Source organism: Balaenoptera physalus (genome assembly GCF_965194825.1).
Source record: "Balaenoptera physalus genome assembly, chromosome: 4".
In the NCBI taxonomy this organism is placed as follows: domain Eukaryota; kingdom Metazoa; phylum Chordata; class Mammalia; order Artiodactyla; family Balaenopteridae; genus Balaenoptera; species Balaenoptera physalus.
Genome location: NC_138891.1, coordinates 138,838,704 through 138,860,252, shown reverse-complemented (window position 1 = coordinate 138,860,252; position 21,549 = coordinate 138,838,704). Strand labels below are relative to the sequence as shown.

General features: G+C 42.8%; 1 protein-coding gene across 7 annotated transcripts in view; it reads right to left on the bottom strand.

Annotated features, from left to right (window-relative positions):
* Positions 1-20,575, bottom strand: part of DYRK1A (dual specificity tyrosine phosphorylation regulated kinase 1A) — a 143,852-nt gene extending 123,277 nt beyond the window's left edge. For 3 of the 7 annotated variants that reach the window (XM_082458780.1, XM_082458771.1, XM_082458782.1), the window contains exons 1-2: positions 17,720-18,554; positions 13,707-13,750 (exon numbers count right to left, since the gene is read on the bottom strand). The gene's annotated coding sequence lies outside the window, so the exon portion shown is untranslated. Of the gene's footprint in view, positions 1-13,706; positions 13,751-17,719; positions 18,555-19,171 lie in introns of those variants that run through there. The other 4 variants (XM_082458777.1, XM_082458781.1, XM_082458773.1 and 1 more) reach the window with 2 other exon arrangements.
* Positions 20,576-21,549: the final 974 nt, after the last annotated feature.

Genomic DNA, 21,549 nt, shown 5'->3' with positions numbered 1-21,549 from the left:
GATGTTCCTTCTTTAGGGACATAACTACTCCATCACTGCAAAGTGGAAACACAAAATTACTTTCTGTTGTAATCCACTGATTGGATTATACCAGCTGCTATCTACAAAACTCTCTTCAAATTTTACATGGAATTCAACTTGGGAAGCTGAGATACAGTTTAAAATACCAGAAACCCTTCATTCAGCCATGTATTAAGGGATAAGCAAGATACTAGTCCTAGATACATGACGAACAAAACGTACACGGTTCTGAGACTTCCCTGGTGGCGCAGTGGTTAACAATCCGCCTGCCAATGCAGGGGACACGGGTTCAATCCCTGGTCCGTGAAGATCCCATGTTCCGCGGAGCAACTAAGCCCGTGCGCCACAACTACAGAGCCCGCGCTCTAGAGCCTGAGAGCCACAACTACTGAGCCCGTGTGCCGCAACTACTGAAGCCCACGTGCCTAGAGCCCGTGCTCCGCAACAAGACAAGCCACCGCAATGAGAAGTCCATGCACCGCAATGAAGAGTAACCCCCACTCACAACTAGAGAAAGCCTGCGCGCAGCAACGAAGACCAATGCAGCCAAAAAATAAATTTTTTCAAAAAAGTACAAGATTCCTGCTCTCATGAAATTAATATTTGCTAAAACATATTCCACAGAAGCAATACAAATAATAACTAAGAGTGAGGGCCGAACCTGGTTTGAATCCTATCTCACCAACCACTAGGGAAAACTACTCCACCTCTAAACCTAATTTTTATCATCAGTTATTTGAAAATAATACCTTACTAGGTTGTGATATGTGTGTGTTTATAAAGTATTCACAGCAAGCTTAATAAAGATTGCCCTTACTATGTTAACAGGTTTCCTATAATATGCTAATGTGTACTGTGAATCTCCAAGAAGGTAATTTTCTCCAAGCTTATTTCCTTCATACCACACCATGGAGTGATCCGCAGAGCACATTTACAGCAAGAGAAACTCCCTACTGTGTACCCTACTTCTAATCCACAAGGACTGATTTTTACTACTGTATCCTCATACTGTCAGCTTTTTTTTTTTTTTTTTTACCACTTTTTAGCATCCACTCTGCAAACCTCTTCAATCACAGTTTTAAGACTATTATGCCTCAGTCTCCCATGCTAGATCCTGACCATCCTAGAAACAGAGGGAGTATCTTTTAGACTAACTGCTCCAGTACTTGGAAAAACACAGTATGGTAACACTAAAAATGCCATTTCAAAGAAGCAGTGCATGCAGTTTAACCTCATTCTTTCAGTTATTCAGCAAACATTTATGGTGTTTTCTATACACCAGGCCCTTCTACGATTCTATGCTAGGCCCTGAAGAGACAGCAGTGAACAAAGCAGATGCAACTCCTGCTCTTAAGCAGCTCAGTCTAAAGAAAACAGATACAAAAATAAATAAACCGAACAGGTATCAAGTTCAGGTGGAACAGTGTGAAGCAGTGATAAGGAAAAGTTCAAGGTGTTTTGAAACCTAACCTAGACTGGAAGGAGTCGGGGAAGGTTTCCCTGAACACAGACATCTCAACTGGGATGGGGAAGATGACTAGGAGTTAGTAGGATGGAGTCCTAAGTGCTTTACAAGCATTCTATTACTCTTCACAACGCTATAAACAGTAGGCGTATATTATCCCCACAGGGAAACTGAGGCTCAGAGAAGTTTTTATGGCTGGGAAAAGGCAGGGCTAGGATTCAAAGCCAGATATCTAGATCAGACTCCAGGGGATGTACAAAAATGTACGGCATCCAATCAAATGTACAGCATTTCTTGACCACTACACTCTACTCTCTGTAATTGACAGACTCTAAGACGGCTCCCACAACACAGCCTCCTGCTGTTCATGCCCTCCCACAGAGACCCTTCCTTTGAACCAAGACCTATGACTTGCTTTTAACCAAGAGAATACAGGAAATGTGAAGGGATGTCACTTCTGTGGTTATGATACATGAGACTGTGTATCTGTCTAGTGCGAAGACTCACTCCTTCACTGTCTTTGAGAAAGTAGTGGCCATGCTGGAAAGGACCACACAGCAATGAACTGAGGGCAGATGTCTGCCAATAGGTAGCAAGAAACTGAGGTCCTCAATCCAACACTGAACAGGGTACTGAATTCTACCAACAATCATATGAGCTTAGAGGAGACCTTCCCCAGTTACACCTTAGATGAGACCAAAGCCCCATCAATAACTTGACCAGAGCCCTCTGAGACCCAGCTAATTAAGCTAAGCTGTGCTCAGACATCTGACCTACAGAAACTGTGAGGCCATAAATGTACTTGTTTTTAAGTTTCTAACTTTATGGTAATATTGTTACATATCAAGAAATAACAAACACACTGTTACACAATAAAGTTTTTCCGCCATATCCTGGTGCTTTGCTGAAATAATGATTTGCAACTACTCTTAACTACACATCAAGCCAACTTCAGGTAGCAGTCACAATTGCTCTTTTTAAGCAAAACTCATGTACCAAGATGTCAACATTAACCACAATCTGACCCTGTGTTTTATTTGTATTTTTTATTGAGATACATCTGACATAAAATATTAGTTTTAGATGTACAACACAGTGATTTGATATGTGACTCTGCCTTTTATTGTAGCCATTTTTTAATAACCTTGCCTGCTAATTCCATTGTCTCTATCATTTCTGTTTCTCCTGAGTTTTCTCTTCTGTCTTCAAACTCACTAATCTTCTCTTCTGCCATGTCTAATCTGCCATTAATGCCATCCTGTATATTTTTCATTCCACACATTAGTTTTCACCTCTAAAAGTTTTATTTGGATCTTTTTATACCTTTCATAATTTCTAACTTTTTGAACATATGGAATACAGTAACTGCTTTCATGTCCTTACCTGTTAATTCTAACATGTCAGTTCTAGGTTGGTTTCAATTTACTGATATCCTAATTATAAGTCACATTAACCTACTACGTCTTCACACGTCTAGTAATTTTTGATTGGATGCTAGACATTTTACACTGTTGAGTGTTGGGTTTCTTTACGTTTCTTTAAAGACTATTGGCCTTTGCAATGACTGGCAATTACATTACTTTCAAATTACAGGTGACCCTTGAACAACAGAGGGGTTAGAGGTGCTGACCCCCCCCACACAGTCAAATCTCCAAGTATAAATTCACAGCCAGTCATCCATATCTGCAGTTCTGCGTCCATGGATTCAGCCAACTGCACATCATGTAGTACTGGAGTCCTGAAAAAAATCCACGTATTAAGTGGACCTGCACAGTTCAAACCGTGTTGTTCAAGTGTCAATTGTAGTTTGCCCCTTTTAAGGCGTGTTTCTAAGATTTTTTTCAAACATATCTAGAGTAACCTTTATTTTAGGACTAGTTTAGCCCCATTAAGACATGACCCTTTTGGATTCTCAATCAACACAGCATATAATGAGATCTTTCTACTTTGGCTATAAAGTACTCAAATATTTTCCAGCCCTGGGTGAGCTCAGAAAATTGTTCTGCTTAGAGCTTCCCAGTGGATTCCTTCCCCAGAAATGTTTCCTTCATGAAACTGTACCCTACACATGCACCACAGATTGGCATTCAGTCAACATTTAAGGGGACCACTAAGAAGATTTATGGAACTCTTTCTCTGCATAACTCTCAGCATAAGTCCCTTCTTTCCAGAACTCTGCTCCTCAAATCAGAACCATTCTGGCCTCCCCCAACCCCAATCTTTCTTTCCTCAACTCACTGGCTTTTTTGGGGATCTCCTTCCCCGCACTGAGATCTGCCTCCAGGCAGAAAGCTGCACCATCACAGGACCTCGTTTGTTTCCCATCTGTTAGGGAATGTGGTTCTGCACTGCCTATTGTTTAATATCTGAAAACAGTTGTTCCATGTATTTTGTCCAGTTTCCTAGCTGTTTATGGCGGGAGGGTAAATTCAGAATGTTACTGCCCCACAGTCAAAAACAGAAGTCATGACTCCTGACAACAATTTTAAAGTAAATGTTTTATAAGATACAACTCCTAAACATACACACACACATCATTATCACATTATCCTGTCTTTATTTTTATCATGATATGTACATGATATGTATCACTCTTGGTCAATTATGTTACTTGCTTTCTTGCTTATTCTACATTTCACAATAGAACGTAAGCTCTGTGAGTACAGGGATCTTACCTACACTGTCACTCCTGTATCTCCAACACCTAGAACAGATCCTGGCCTAGAAAAGGCACTCAAATTCAGCAAATGCATTAAATCAATAAGCAAAGTGTTTTACGAGCATTTCACTTAATATATATTGTGAACTCTTCTACTTAGTAAATTCTAATCTAGATACAGATAACCCTGACCATAGAGAGTTCCTTAGAATTGTCTATTGTCGTAATTACCAACATCTGAGTAAAGGTTTTTAGTTGCAAACAAAAGAAACTAACTCTAGCTTTGTTGAAACTGTAAAGGAAGTTATTAAAATGTATTAGGCAACTCACAGAAAACCCCAGGAGGGCCAGGCTGGAAGGCTACATAACCAAGAACACCGAAAATTCAAACCACAGATCTGGTCCAGTGGAGACAACACAGGATTCGGTCCCTGTGATTTGTAGAGATACCACTGACCCTGGAACTAAATGCTACAACTGGATCTGTCACTGACTGCCTCCAGAAGAGCCGCAGCTGCCATCCCCCTTGCACTGCAGAACACAGACTTTGCAAAGTGCCTGCTTCTGCAAATCACTGGCTTCTGAGGTAGGGGAATGGAGGTCCCAGGTCATATGATTGCATCCTAACCCCAAAAAATGCAGAGAAAGTGAGCAACTCGCTTTCATAATGGAAGACACCTACCTCCCACCAAGATTCTTAAGGTAAAGAATTCCCCAAACATAGAAAGCTATTAGATGTTCTGGTTAATTATCTGAAAGACTAATGAACCAGTAGCACAAAGCATCAATCCCAGCATACCAGAACTTTTATCTATTTCTTCAATTAATGGGTTATAGAAGCTCTATGTTCCTTTTTCTTTTCTATCTGAATGTTTAACTTTAGGGCCTGTAACTGTTCACTGGGTTTTTTATTATCTGGAAGCAGCATAAGCAATCTACTATGATTAACCTTAAGCAAATTTACTTCCCTGCATCTCAGTTTTCTAACTTATGAACAGATACTATCCACCACCTTCTAGGGCTGCTGATAATATTAAAATAACTAATAATGAATATGTAGAGTCTGGCCCATAGCAGGCAATCAATATTAGCATTATTTAATAATGTTACCATTATTAGTTTATTTTTTAACAAGAGAAACTCACTGATTTACATGAACATCTCTTTTTTAAAAAGAATCTGCCAATGCCAACAAGCTGAAGATCCCAGTTTGTATTTTACATTGGTATTATAAATGTTATCCCCCTTAGCCCCTTTGTTATCAGAGATGAAGCAACAATAAAGTAGTCTAACATGTTGCCACCAGAACTAAGTTCAAGGAATACATAAAACAGATGGACAAATGGACAGCTGGATGATGGAAGCATCAAGCCACATCTCCTTTAGGGTTCTCTACAGCGAACTCCAACCACACTGAAGGGCTTCATGGCCATGAACGGGACCACGTATGTCCACCTAACTCACGACTACGTCCCAAGGGCCTGGCAAGGGGCCAGGCAAAGAGCCAAAAAATGAAATCTGAATATTTGCTTTTCTGAATATTTACTACAGAAACTAGTCCCTGAGAAAGGTTTCAGAACTACTTTAAAACAAGTCCCTTTTAAGCTTTTAAAAAGATCATTCACCTGACAAGATCAAAAGCTTCAGTAATTTTCTAACTACAAGACTCAATTCTTTTGAAAATCCATCCGTACAACGAACTTTCCCTCAATCATTCTTCTTGTTCTGTTGTCCAAATGTGAAGAAAAAGTAACGCCAAAACGCATCCAAACCACTTTCTTCATTTTTTTTTTTTTTTTTTTTTTGGGCTGCATTGGGTCTTCATTGCTGTGCACGGGCTTTCTCTAGTTGTGGCGAGCGGGGGCTACTCTTCATTGCGGCGCACGGGCTTCTCATTGCGGCGGCTTCTCTTGTTGCAGAGCATGAAGCCTCAGTAGTTGTGGCACATGGGCTCAGTAGTTGTGGCTTGTGGGCTCTAGAACGCAGGCTCAGTAGTTGTGGCACACGGGCTTAGGTGCTCTGCGGCACGTGGGACCTTCCCGGATCAGGGATCGAACCCATGTCCACTGCACTGGCAGGTGGATTCTTAACCACTGCGCCACCAGGGAAGTCCCTTCTATCACTTTTTAAATGACGCCAAAGCTAGAGCTTATTTTAAATGTGAACCCGAGAGCTACTGCAAATGCTGGATTGACATTCCAGATATAATTGTTGAATGAAACTCACTTTGTTGGCTAAAAATCATAAAGAACATCCAGCCTGATTCCCTCCACAATTTAAAACCATTCCAAATGAAACTAAGAACTGTATCTATTTCAATAAACTAATAAAATTATGTACTCCTTTAACAGAGAAGGCACAATCTTTCAACTCCGTAATACCAACACTGAACTTCTAACAACTAGTAGGTATTTCATATGCACTTATTAAATTAATCCATGAGTAAATAACTTTGTCTTTTTACTGGCTACATAGAGTTTTCCAAGCTTATCTTTAAAAAGACAGGATTCACCTTTTTCTTCTTCTTCAAGGCTCCCATATTCCCTGTCTAACTCTTACTCCAAATGTACATTCCCCTTATGTAATCATTTGGTCCTTGAGACCAACTAGTAAAGACCAAAACGTAGTTCACTGATGCATTCAACAAATGTTTACTTGGTACTCACCACATGCCAAACACTTGCCGATCTCTTAGAATGCAAGGGGGAGCAAAACACCACTGCTCCTGCTCTCTGGAGGGTATTAATAAAACAAGCACTAAAAAAATTACCACCTGTGATAAGCATTGTGAAAGGAAAGTACAGGGAGACATGAGACATTAAAAAAGAAGAGGTGACTAGGACAGGGGTCTGCTTTCCCTGACAAAGTAATATCTGAACTGAAAATGAAGGAGGAAAAGAAGTTAACTAAAAGAAAGAAGGGATGATGGCTGGCCCAGGAAGCAGACATGCAAAGACATGGAAGATGAGACGGCTTAAGTCAGCTGGAGCCAGATCATCCAGGTAGGGAGCGCTATGACTAGTCTAGTCTTTCCCCTAGAAGTCACAATAAGTCATTAAAGAGGTTTTTTTTTTTTTTTAAAGAACTGAGAATTCCTGTTCATCCATTTGTTCAAGTCTCTCCATTTCTATCCATTCTATTGAATTTTATTCCTTGACCTTCCCTATATGCCCACATCCTTTACTTCACATGTCCGTATCTTTATCTTATTCAGCAAACAGCCTTCTTCCAAACATCTCCCATGAATCCTAAGACTTCTGTCTTCAATTTCCTCCCTTTGCAGAGCTGACTCCAGTACTGCTGAGTAGCTGTGGGCCTTCAGGCCAATTCTTAGGTAAATTTACCTAGCATTACTGACATTTTGAACTGTACCACAGAACCACTACAGGGAAATTCAAAAATTGAAATTAGATGGCAAAATATGCTGAGATCCTAATAATTTTCTTACCATTGCTCTTTTGGAAAACTTTAATGAAACAGTCTTTTGTACCATAGTAATGTCTCTCAAAAATAAATGTGTTTGATGTAAAGGTGAAGTAAAACACACCACTGTGATGACAGCTGTTCTTTTTCAAGGGGAAACGATCAAATCAGAACAAATTTTTCAGCAGACAGTATTTGTCTTAGAGACAGCAGTCCTACTTATATCCAAATAAACTTTAACCTAAAATTAACTGTCAAAGGGACTCTTAAAAGGAGACAAAAATTTTGACCTTCAAAAAGCAACATCAAACATTACTCAATTTCATAGACTGTGTTCCCTTTAATGAAAATTCACGTGTACTCTAGACTGCGTCCTTAAGCCTACTCTGGATTAGGAGCAGGCTATTTAAGATCCCCCGCTACAACTAACTTCCATGATGGCACATACGGCGAGGGTTTTATTTCAGCATTGATTCCCAGGCCCTAGTGCCATGTTTGGCACTAGTAGGTACTCAATAAATAGCTCTATCTGCCTCACAAGATAAATGCTTTTTAGATGATTGGTCTCCCAATAACAACATATGTGAACATAAACAATAAATATGGTATTTTTCAGGAAAATACTAAGACACTCAGAATAAATTAAACTCTCACATGTTTAACTACTCTATACTTTTCAAACCATGAACTGTGATACAACCTTGCCCTTTCCAGAATCACAGCTTCTAACACTGCCTTCTCCCACTGCCCCATTTTTTAGCTCATTTTTAATGGTGCTATAAATTATTTCCACCTGTCACTAATGGAAGGTTTGAACTACAATAATAATTCTATCTTCTGTTCTTCCACAGTTCCTTCAGGACCTTACTAGGAAATATTCTCAACTGTCCCATTAAGCCAGTCATTCGACTCCTTATGACCTTTACTATACTGCCACCAAAGCTGAATTCTCTCCTTTCTATCTCCAAAACCTGGGTCACATTGCTATTTGAATCCAGAAATATTCACTTTGTTCTGTTGAAAATTAAATAATTAAGAACTCAAGATGTTCCTAACTTGGTTCTCCCTCTGTCTTGTTTTTCCCTCTCTTATTCCTCATGCCTGTACACCTAGAATGAGCCTTTCAAAAGGCTGTCATCTCCCTAACCCATGGATCTGCCATCATCGCCCTGATGAAAAACCTTCAACTGCCCCAAATTCAAATTCCTTTTAAGACCCATAACTCTCATTTCTCACTGCAACTGTTCCTATCCCTCCCCCAACATAACACACACACACACACACACACACACACGCTCTTATACTCCAGGCACACCCACCACAGGTGCCCATATGACTTCTTCCAGCCGACTGTCACTTCCCCAGGTTCTACTGTAAAAAGCCCATCCATTCTTCGAGACCAAGCTCCCATCCCTCCTCCTCCACAAGGCATGCTCAAATCCCCAGATCTGTCTGACTTCCCCGTGTTCTTCTAGTTAGTTCTCTGTATGGCAATACCTCTAATTGTTAGCAGCCATGGTCTTACCTGTGCTAATTTTGCCTGTATACACACAACAATCTCAACACTAACAGCACAGGTCACCAAACCTTATTCACTTTTGTAGTCAAAGTTTCTACCACCGTAATTCACATATCTTATACAGAGGACAGGCAAATGTTTCCTCAGTTGAAGAGGAACAAGAATCCCCTTTTACAATTTATCCAAGCATTTACAATTATAAGCATTTACAATTAATTTATCAAAACAGTTTTTCATTCAACAGAATAAATAAATACAGGAAAATCACAGAACAATTTTAACTAAACCACAAAGAACGAATACTTTGTTATTTAAAGTACAAGACTTACAGTACAATGTAAGATGCTCAAATTCACTCATAAAGAAATGCAAATTCAAACAACTAGACTTCACTGTTCACCTATTAAATTGACAAAGATTTAAAACTTCGATAACACCAGTGTTGGTGAGATTTGGAAAACTATACACTCTCAGACACTGCTGATGAAGTATGAATTGGTGCTACTTCTTGGAAAACAATTTGGCAATACATATTCAAATGTGCACATACCTGGTGAACCAGCAATTTCCCTTATAAATATATACTCTCTGGCTAACGCTCACAGGAAAGTTACATGTACAAGGATGTACACTACAGCATTGTTTAAAAATAGCAAAAATAGGGAAAAAATATTTAAATGCTCTTTAATGGAGACTGACTCAATTGTGCTGCAGCCATAACATGGAACATTTCCCATCCGTTAAAAAAACAGGGAAACTCTACCACCTCATGTGGGAATATTTCTAAGATTATCAAGAAGCTTAAGTTGCAAAACTGTGCACGATCCCATTTGCTTTTGATTTTAAGTACACAGAGTGGATATACACACACACACACACACACAATGTCACACTAAAAAAAATCAGGATCGCACTAAATATACAGCTTTGTAACAGACGTGTATATACTAAATGTTTACATATACAGTTGTACATTTGTATGTATAGAACATTTCTAGTAGGAAAAACTAAATAGCTATTACTTATGGAGCACAGGGGGGTGGGGGGTGACACCATTCTACCGGGCTGGATCTTTTTTTTTTTTAATCGTGAAAATACATAACTTGTTGATTGTTAAGAATTAAAATTCTCTAGATCAAAATGATACCTTTTATGTCTGATATAAGACTGCTCAAATAGGAGCCCTAAACAGATGAAAAAACACTAAGAAAAAGAGAACACTCCTACTCCAATGACTCCATATTCCATCAAGCCCAGTGGTCCTCAGCAAAATTATCCACAGTCCCATTACGGACACTCTTAGCAACAGAAGGCCAGCAAGTGCCAGTCTAACGCTACCAACCTCCGGCCACCAGAGGAGCCTCCATGAACCCTTCCAGGACTGCACCACAAGCAGACATTTCTCAAACATGCCCTTCATTTTTCTTGGGCAAGGGCACATGTGCCCTACCCTTCCCTTCCCGTCCCAAAAAGCTCTCTTATTAGTGCAGGTGCTACTCTCCAATGTTTAAAATGACAGGCAGCTAAATGATAAAAATAAAGTGTTAACCTGATAACAGATAAAGGATATTCCTCTGGGAATATTTCCACTTTAAATTAGGGAATCCAGCTCTTACCTTAATCTAAAGGAATGAATTCAACAGTGAGAACTGCAAGCAAACCAGAAGAAAAGGAAAGTAATAATTTGAGGACATGACCTCCCTTTGTTCCTTCTAAACATGCTAGGTCAAAACCTACCTGTCATCTACCCTAACGCTGGAGATACACTACCCTACCCACTACAGCACCGACACTAACTATACCTGATTTAAAACCTCAACTTCCCACCTTTAAATACTTATTTGACCAACTCAGGCTATTCTTCTAAGAGGCTAAGAAGACAGGTAAGTAAGCCAACCATTCACTACCAATGAGCTCACAGATAAATAGCAACATATTTGAAAACAACAGATCTTCCTATAAAATCAAAAATGCAGTTGTACTCTATTCTCTGTCCCCTCTTCTGTAGAAAGAACAAAGAACCAAGAGTCAGGAAAACATGTGCTAGTCCCCCAGACCTGCTTATTCTGAGGCACTGGTTAGTCATTTATTTTCTCTGCATCCCTTTCCTTCTCTAAAATGAGAGACGAACTATGTCAATGTTTCTCAAAATGTTTCTACTGCATCAGGATTACCCGGAGTCCAAATTAAGAAAGGGGATTCTAGAGTGTCACCCATACCTACAGAAAAAGAAGTATCGGAGCTTGGGAATCCCACAACTTTGACAAGTTATCCTGAAAACTGTTTGAGACCCATTAGTTCCTCAGGTCTCTACTTGACCTAATTATACGCTAGTTCAAAGAATCCTAGACCTTCCTCTTTCGTCAAACCCATGAAATAAAGAGGAAGATACTGGACAGTAAATGTTTAAATATCACTGCTATCATCCTCCTTGCAACTTCAGTGATTCAAACATTTACTGAAAACCTAACAAGATATTGCGATACTAAATCACAATATCCTAGTATTGCTTGCTGAGGATGTGAGCACAAATACACACAAAACGGTCAAGGGGACTGCTAAAACTAAATCCAAGAGCTTAGATTTCAAATACTGTTTACTGCAATAGTCACAGCAATCAAGAATCATGTTTCTATCAGAAAATACCGTCAGTAAAATAACGTGACCCAAAATTCCTTCACTACTAGTAGTTACAATTTTTGTAATCTGACTACACATGTGTATATTCTATATACTATGTACTGATGGTCTATTTCAATTTGTACACCATAGTTCAAAAGAGTAATGAGCAAATATGGAATATAAACTTATTAATTAGTGCAATAAGTTGTTTTTTCAAAGTTCATTTCTGTAAGTTTCTCCCAAAACATTTGAAAGTGTGACAGGCAATGTTTCATAATCCCCCCCCCCATTCTCTTCTTTCAGTAGAAACAGATTTTCAGCCAAACAGCCACCTACTGAAGACCACATATCCCAGCCTCCTTTGCTGCTACATGCGGCCACCTAAGTTCTGACCAATGGGTGTGAACAAAAGTCCCATATGCAACTTCCAGGTCTGTCTTTAAAGAGGGGATGTTCTCTCCCCACATCCTGTTCCTGGACTGTGCATGTGGAGAGGAGCTGTCCTCAACTGTATAGGAAATGGTGCCCCCTTAAGCACAGGAAAACAAGTCAGAAGGAACCAAGCTCCCCTGTATCTTGGAGCCACCACATCAGCCTTAGACTACTTACATGAGAGAGAAGTAAACTCCTTGTTTAAGCCACTGTATTTAGTCCGAACATAGGTCCAATCTTGTGCTCTAACTAATGCATATAGAAAGATTAAGTTACTAATAAATATTACAAAACAGCTACTTACCAACTCAGTAAGGCTGAAACTCTAATTATAAATTCTTGGGTAATCTCACTACTGAAATTATTGCTACTGTACCAACTTACATTTATATAACATTTTACACTTTTTGCAGAACACCGCATTACAGTACCTCATTTCACATTCTCAAAATCCTGGGCAAGGCAGCGGGTGCTCTGCACCTTTGGACACAGGACCCTAAAGCTCGGAAGCTACTTTGCCCAAGCTTGCACAACTAAGGAGTGGTGCTCAGGCAGGATTTGGCACACAGGTTCCTCATTCCATCGTCCCATGTACATGTACATTTAGCTACACCTGTTATGTGCCAGGCACTGGAGTTACAGAATTATTCCTGTCCAGATGGACCTTACAGGTTAGTGGAGAGAGGGAGAGACAGACAGTAAATGAGTAAGTGTACTTATGCGTACATATGAATAACTGTATAGCAACTTTTAGTAATGGCTGTCAAAAAAAGCAGAGTCTGTAAGAATGCATGGCCAAGGAATCTTACTTAGACTGGGGATTAGAGGAAGGCCTCTGAAGAAGTAGCATTTATGCTGAGACCATAAGGATGAGTATCAATGAAGAAGAGGAAAAGAGGGAGAAAGCTATTAAAAAATGTATGTGTGCCATCTCAGTCTTCACAAGAACCCCATGGTAAGTACCATCAACCCCATTTTACAGATGAAGAAACTGATACTTAGCAAAATCACTGTGCCTTAAGTCCACACTGCCAGTGAGTGGCAGGACCTGAGATTCCAGACCTGCCTGACTCAGGAGGCTCTGCCTGGCACCACCTCACAGGCCAATACTCTCTCCACAGTTATGCTTCTTCAACTGCTATCTCTAACTTGCTATCAAGCAGATTGTGGATAGATGTCACAATTTCAGCATCTTCTTACCCAAATGCATGTGCTAAAATGCCAACCTTAACCACAAATATCCATGAAACTTAAAAAAATAATAAACTCTTTCCAGTCGAAATTTTATATACTTAGAGAAATAATGGGATTATTTAATGAACAGGTATGTTATTTAAAATAGAGGTGATGCTGAAACCAGTTTCATTCCATGTTAAACCAGTTCACTAAGCCCCTCTCCACAAAATCAATTTGAACAAGCAATTCAATTATGGTGAGATAAAACTAAAAATAATTCATCAAGAGTAAAGATACATTTTAAACTATTATGCACTATATATCAGATATGGGCACATGTCCATCAAACAAACAAAACTTTAACAGTATTACAAACTTTTAAAAGTCACCTTCTAGAGGAGAGGATACATAGCTCTGGGAGAAGAATCAATTGCTGAAAAGACAAAATGGTTCTGTATTAGCAAAAAGTATGCCTACAAGGAACCACATTATCTTAGATGTTCAATGTACCACAAGTTATCTCCAATAAAGAATTTTAACTCGTTATACAACTCTGGAAGTAGGATTTCAAAGCAAAACCATAACTTTTTAAAAACATTTAGCTGGTTTATACAATGCAATATTACCAAGTCATTTTGTTTTCATATACCAAAAAATGAAACTAAGGCTGCCTGTAGCCACTAGGTTAGGAAACAAGACTTGTCTCTAATTGCCTAATATGAGCCTTAAATTAATTACTTTAGTCATGTGAAGTCAACATTTCACTTTCACATAACCAATGGTAAACTCCACAGCTCTAGCTTAACATTATAGCATTGACATAAGACAAGATTTCAAATGATTTCTTTATTTAGAGGCAACTGGGGAGAAATTTTAGGTAGTTTAAAATAATTTGATGATTTTTCCAAGTAATTAACCACAAATTTTAACCTCCTCCCCCAAAATTTTTAATCCAAAACTGTGCACGCCTTGGGTTATGAATTACTGTAATTTCTCTAGCCATCAAAACATTGCCCATTGTCAAAATGATATATGGTAATAAGTCTTTCAAAAAGCATAACCACTATGTATACACGTAAGGTGCTCACACAAAAGTAACAAAGTCACGCATTTCACTTTACAGGGCAAAGTGTGTTAAGTGTCAAGTTTCAGGTGATCATGTTTAATAGTTTCAAGTAATATCTTTACTTCTAAGCAGAAAATACACACAAGTATCTGGAGGTAAAACCACCAAAAAAACTCAACAGAAAATAGTGATTCTTAGCTCACAGTTTAAATTACTGTTAGTAATACAACAAAATTCTAAGACTACTAAAATTCTGGGAGAGAAAAATCAAGTTCTTTATAAAGACTCTGGAAGTTTTGGGGTTCTGCTGGATTTAGATAAAGTTTTTCTCGGTGGGGGGATAAAAAGAGAAACTGCTTGCGGGTGGGGGTGGGCGTGTAGGAAATGTGAAAGTTCTTTGAGACAAGAGAAAAGTGAATGTTAAAGCAAAGAAAATTTGACACACACCTTACCACAAATAAAGCCACAAATGAAGCCCCCTCTTCTATTAAGCTTATTTTTAGATCATGTAGAAGGCAATTAATTCCCTTCTCACTCATAATAAAGTTACTTCTATTCAAGTTTTCTCCCCATGACTAGATAGTTGCCAAGCATAAACATGCATGTGAAAATATCCCTGGGCATTCTAAACTTCTAAGCTTTTTTTTGTTTTGTTTCCAAGTAGTACCCAAGATTCAATACAAATTAGCATCTTCTTTCTTTGTATAGTTTCAAAACAAAACATATGCCAAAGGTCACTCTCACCACGTATTATAACAAGTTATCTTAAATGTGGTTTCACGGGGATTTGTAGCTCTACAAAAACCTATGTAAATTCTTTAAATACCAGTTGTTGCACTTACCACACTCCCCACGGCAACATGTCTAAGTCATACACACAAAAAAATCTGCATAAATCAAACTAAGGGGCAGACATCAGACAATATTCTAGAGGAGGAAAAAATTCTAAGCCAGGTTTTTCTTTAACATCTACATTCCCAAACAAGACACTGCATTACAATGAAACATCTTCATTTGTTTTGAATGTTAGTGCCCTTAAAAGAGGCTGGATTAACTCAATTTTTGAATCCCCAGGACACAGTAACTATGTATGTTTGTTAAGTTTCCATTAAGTCCCACCAAAAAGTCTTTAAAAGAAATGTAAGAAACGATCTTAAACCTAAATTCCATATTCCAAACAAAAACAAAGATCTCACTAGATCACTTAGTCCATCTCCCACCCCTACCAATAAGGACCATCCACTCACTTAATTCTATTCAAATCCATAATCTTTTTTAGATTTCAAAGGAGTGAGTCTTCACCTTACAGACACAGGAGTGACCCTTCCTTCCAGGATAAATAACTTCTGAGCTTACGCTTCTTATGAACTTTTTATACTCAGTTTTACATTACAACTTGCTGTAGACATTGACAGGACTCAACTTTTTGGCAAGGTTTGATGTCTAAATGAATTTGGACAGCCACCATAAACATCACTGTTATTCCAAGGCAAATCCTCCAAAAGCACTGGGGTACTTTAAGTGTAAGTCATATGTATACTAAAAATCTTAATATAACTGAGTGAACTTTTTTCATAACTGCAGTCTCTTTGAAACTATCTTCTTCCATTTAAAATCTTAGCACCTGAAATTTTAATTCTCTTTCCACATTTACACTCTAGCTGAAAAAAATATTCTCGTAACTAATCAAGATATGAGAAGTTTACAAAACAAAAGCTAAAGATAATTCCACTGAATTACGAAAACGCCCCCAAAATCAAAATATTAAATATATCCACTCTTAAATACTTTGTATATGTAAAGTGTAAGGGATCACAGAGAAAACCTTAAGTATTCAAAGATAAAAAATAACTAAAAATAACTTTGCACAAAACTTTCTTATGACTCATCAATACTTACATGACTATAATTAAATTTAAGTGTGAACAAAACGCACTGAAGAATATTTTTTAATTCCTTCCATTCAAAAATTGTCTATGTAGTTTGCTTGGGAGCAGGGGAGAAGCTGACAAGTTAGTTTCATTCAGAGGCCCTCACCTCAATCTTTCCTTTCCTCTTCCGCAAACTACAAAGTTAATTCCATGCAAAACACTATACGCGGACAGAAGCTCTAGGTTAGAACCCTGAGTCATTACACACAGATCGCTCCAAAATCTGCCAATATTTATAATAATGAGTTATACCCTAGTGATTAAGAGCCCAGGCTGGCTACAGACTCCTGGTCCCAGCTGTATGACCTTGGATGAGTCACCGCTCAATTTCCTCATCTGTGAAATGGGTAACAGTTCCTACCGGGAGAATAAGCGACTTAATTAATACACGTAAGGCCCTGAAGAAAAGTGCCTGGCACTATTCGTCCTAATCTTTAAATCAGCGTGAAAACAATGTTACAAGGTGTATATTCTGACAACTTGGGCGGAATTCGAGAACCAAATGGTGCTGGCATTCAAGTACTGCACCTAGATTACAAGATTCACATCATCCAAGGGTTGGACGACAGGCACAGAGAAGTGATCAGAGTCACTCACTCACTAATTCTGCCATTTTTAACTATTTCGGACCAGGGAGGGGCCTTTCGCTAAGTGTGAAGCTATTCAGCAGCTCCGGTGGCTCTAAGCGAGAGTGGATCTCTGCCTATTAACAGACTTGTGAAGTTTCGTTGCAATACCCAGGTATCAATTATAATTTACGCATCCTCAGCCACCAATTCCTCCAGCTGCTAAACAGGTCATCAATCCACCTCGAGTGGCCGGGCTCACTTGCACTCACTGCACAACTTCGGAGCATGCCGAGTGCCCTGGCTCCAGCACACACCCCAAAGGGCCGCGCGGGGACCGGGCTAGCGACCTTCCCCGGCGCCTAGCCCGGCAGCCAGCCCCATTTTCTTAACCCGCGCATTGTCCTTGCGGAGAACCCCGGCCGTTCCCACACTGGTGGGGACCAAGAGGAGGGACGAGGGAGGAGCTGGGGGAAGAGGATGAGGAGGAAGAGGAGGAGGAGGAGGAAGACAACCTCCTCCCCTTCGCTCGGGCGACCAGTGAAGGTCTGGCGCTTTCTCCGGCCCCCAAGCCCCGGCTCCCGGGAGGCCGCGGCCCCATCTCCCACCCTCCGCAACTTTCCCTCCGCTCGCACCCGCCTCTCCTCCGGGACCGGGCCTGTCGGGCTCCCTCCCCCGGCGGCCGGCCCCGGGCCGCGGCGCCTCCTCCTAAAATGGCAGGTCCCTCCCTCCGCCCGGCCGGCCTCGGCACGGGCCGGGCTGCAGGCCGCGGGGGGAGCCGGGCGCCGGGCCGGGCCGGGCGGGGCCGGGGCCGCGGCCGGGCCAGGCCGGACACTCACCGGGACGATGGCGGGGCGCTCGCGCCGTTCCCTCCGGTGAGTCTCTGCCTCGGGCTCTCGCCGCTGCGCTCTCGCCGCGGCCTCCGCAGCCAGCGCCGCCCCGGCCTCCTCTCTCCGCCCCCGGCGCTCCCGGCTCCGCGGCCGAGCCGCAGCCTCCTCAGTCTCTCTCCGGCTCGCGGTTCCAGCGGCGCCCGGGGCCGGGGAGGCGACAGCCCCCTCCCCGGCAAATACCGCAGTCCCCGGACCCCGACTCCCAGCGGCGGGGCCGCGAGGCCCGGCCCGGCGCGGAGGGCGGCGGCGGCGGCGAGGCCGGGCGCCGAGTCGCGGTCGCTGCCGGTGGCTTCTTCCCGAGGAGGATTTTGTAAATTTCACAAAATGGCGCGCGCTCCAAACCTGCGCAGCGAGAAGCGCCGGGGCCCGAGCGGCGGCGGCGGCGGCGGCGGCGGCTCCTCCGCCAGGAGAGCCCGAACCGCCCGCCCCCGAGTCCCCGCACAGACAGACAGACACTCACACACACTCACACACACACACGCACGCACACTCGTCCTCGCACACGCTCACGCACACACACACTCTCTCACACTCACACCGGTCCCGCCCGCTCGCCGGCGGCGGCAGCGGCACCAACAGCAGCAGCAGGAACAGCAGCAGAAGCGGCGGCGGCGGCGGCGCCCGCACCCCCCGCTCGGGGTGTCCGCTCCCTGAGCCCGTCCCGGGCCGCGATCAGCAGCAGCGACGGCAGCAGTCTCCCCGGATCCCCCCGCCGCTCTTGCCGCCGCCACCCCCGCCTCACTCCAATGGGGCTTTTTATTATTATTCGGGCGGGAAGCGAAAGGGTTTAAAAAAAAACCAACCAACAAAATGGCGACGGACCGACCCAGTCGCTATAGCAACTGTCAATCAAAACGCAAAACCCCGGCTGACGTGCTGACGTCCTCCTCCCGCCCCCCGGCCCCAAGCCGGCGGGCGGGGCCTGTTGCTCGGGCAACGGCAGATTCCGTTCCCTCCTTTCCCTCTCCCCCTCCGTCCCCAACCAACCACCCAACCCCCTCAGGTCACGTGAAGGATAAATTCGGAGTTCGGGCCCGCTACGAGTGTCAGAGGAGGGCGCGTGATTCGCTCGGGGGAGGGGAGAAGAGGGGGATGGCCGGGCCGAGGTAGGGAAGGGGAAGAGGAAGGGGGGCGAGGCGGCGGCCCGGCCTGTGCGCGAGCGCCCGCCTCTTCCCCGGCCGCCCGGCCGCGCCCCGCCCCGCTCCCGCCGCGCCCGCCGCGCCCGCGCCGACTGCGGCCCGCAGAGCGCGCGCGGCCCCCGCGCCACCGCCCTCGGAGCCCAGAGCTTCCGCGTCGTGCGCCCGCAGCCCCGCCCGCCCCGGGGGGAGGGGAGCCGGACTCTGAGGCCGCGCGGGGACCCGGGGAACCCACCCCCCGCGCGCCCGGGCCGGGGGCTCTCACCTTCATCCCCGGGGAGCGCGCCAGCCGCGCACGTCCGCGTGTTTAAGCTGTTCTTCGAAGGGCTCGCGTGCCCCCCTCGCCGGAAAATGCCCACGGAGGCTGCGGCGGGGGGTGGGGAAGAGGCCGCCTCCGCGTTTCAGACATCTCAGGAATTCCGGACGCTTCGCCCGCATTCAGGATGCCCCTGCGGCTGACACCTTGATTAAATCCTGTCGCTCGGTCTTTGAGGTGGCCAATGCAAGCGTACAGAAATTATGGACGGAGCCATCATAAAAACTTTAGACTGTGCAGGCTCTCCCAGGCATTCCCACGGATTTCAACCCCCCTCCCGCCTTTCCGGGCACAGCCTTCCTTCCCCGTCGGAATTCCCCGAAAATTAATCGTCTTAAGCTGTTACTGTATCTTTGTCCAACTCCCTGATTTTCTTTTTCATGTACCGTCTCAGTTTCCAGATTCTAGATCCGCCCACAATTTATTAATATTCTGGCCTTGGTTTATCTTTGTTTTATCTAGACCTTCTGCCTGACTAAATATTGCGAGGTGGTGCTCCCCAGGCATTAAAACCTAGGTATGCTAGTAGCCCTGCTGTGCTGGCTACTGTGTAATTAGTAGACGGCCACTGTCTGAAATTATATTTTGTACCAAGCCTAGTAAAACGGCATTTAATATTATGGTAAAAAGGATATTATAGATATTATTTTACTCTTAGTCACCAGTTTATGGATTTATTTCTAAGCTTGTTTTTGCAATCTTAGGATAATGTTCATATCAATTTTTTCTTAAGCTTAAACCGTTCATAAGTACAATGGCTGCAGATACAACCTTACAGGTGTGAAGAATCTAAAAAAAGAGGGGATGTATGTATATGTCTAACTGATTCACTTTGCTGTACACCTGAAACTAACACATTTTAAATCAACTATACTCCAATAAAAAAAATGTTTTTAATCTTTTAGTACAAATCAAAAGAAAAAAAAAGGAAAAACAACCCCGTTATAAATACTGGTCTCTATCCTGTGTGACTGGAGAAAAGACACTTGAGTTTTTCCAACAAATGTTTCCCTCCTACAGTTATTAGAACCTTGATATACTAAGGCAACCATTCAAATTAGCACAGGCCATGAAAGAAGCCGGACTAAACTTAAGATAAATTAGGCAAAAAGTAGGCAAATAACTTACTTCAGACTGATTCTCATGGTATCAGAAGTTACCATGCCTATCAAAAGTTCTTTTAGAGTGCCGACTTTTTCAAAATTAGTAATTCAGTTAAAGTCCACATTCAACTTGATTGTTTTGAAGGAAGTGGCGAAGAGTGTCCCTATTGGGGTGAGAGATTGCAATCTTGACTCTGCCCAAACTTACACTTCCACCTATACAACCAACTCCTTCCTCCCTCCTGCTTCTCTTCTCCATGCTCCCACCGCCAAACCCACACCCATTCACCACAGTTTCACTTCTATCAGGACACTTAAGCATCTGCAACCTTTAACACTAAATTAAATTTGAGTCAATTTTTTATTGCTGGTGGGACTTCCCTGGTGGCGCAGTGGTTAAGAATCCGCCTGCCAATGCAGGGGACACGGGTTCAAGCCCTGGTCCGGGAAGATCCCACATGCCATGGAGCAACTAAGCCCGTGCACCGCAACTACTAAGCCTGCGCTCTAGAGCCCGCGAGCCACAACTACTGAGCCCGCATGCCGCAACTACTGAGCCCACATGCTGCAGCTACTGAAGCCCGCACGCCTAGAGCCCGTGCTCCGCAACAAGAGGAGCCACCGCAACGAGAAGCCCGCGCACCACAACCAGAGAAAGCCCTTGCGCAGCAATGAAGACCCAATGCAGCCAAAAATAAAAATAAATAAATTTATTTTAAAAAAAGTTTTAGGGGGCTTCCCTGGTGGCGCAGTGGTTGGGAATCTGCCTGCCAATGCAGGGGACACGGGTTCGAGCCCTGGTCTGGGAAGATCCCACATGCCGCGGAGCAACTGGGCCCGTGAGCCACAATTACTGAGCCTGCGCGTCTAGAGCCTGTGCTCCACAACAAGAGAGGCCACGATAGTGAGAGGCCCGCGCACCGCGATGAAGAGTGGCCCCCACTTGCCGCAACTAGAGAAAGCCCTCGCACAGAAACGAAGACCCAACACAGCCATAAATAAATAAATAAAAATAAATAAGTTAAAAAAAATAATTAAACTATTAAAAAAAAAAAAAAAAAAAAGTTTTATTGCTGGTAATGAAGGAAACTTGCATAAGTAATCTTCTAGATAACCTGAAAAGAATATGACAATGTCTCAAGAAACGTGCCCTTGTCTTCAGTCAAGTCCGTCTAGAAGGTTATCAGGGTGAAGCAGAATCTTGAGCTTATAGTCATGCAGTAA